This window comes from Dendrobium catenatum, unplaced genomic scaffold (assembly GCF_001605985.2).
Source record: "Dendrobium catenatum unplaced genomic scaffold, ASM160598v2 fragScaff_scaffold_586, whole genome shotgun sequence".
NCBI classification, from domain to species: Eukaryota; Viridiplantae; Streptophyta; class Magnoliopsida; order Asparagales; family Orchidaceae; genus Dendrobium; species Dendrobium catenatum.
This window is the reverse complement of record NW_021319048.1, coordinates 1,101,570-1,101,819: the sequence shown is the minus strand read 5'-3', so window position 1 is coordinate 1,101,819 and position 250 is coordinate 1,101,570.

Here is a 250-nt window from a genome sequence, read left to right as displayed (position 1 = left end):
CTCGAGCCAAATGCCTTAGAAGGAAACGATTATTAGTAAATAGAGCAACCGGGTTTAGGAAACATCTGTCTAGTCTCTCAAGGATACGATCCACCCCTTTCTTATTATTGCACCATGTGAATTTTGGTCCCATAAATCCTACTTCATGGAAGTCATTGTTTGCAAGGAAGGTCTTCATTTCTTTGGTTCTAAGGGAAAGTTTGAATCTTCTCCCTCCCCTCTTATCATCACATGATAGAATACAATTGAA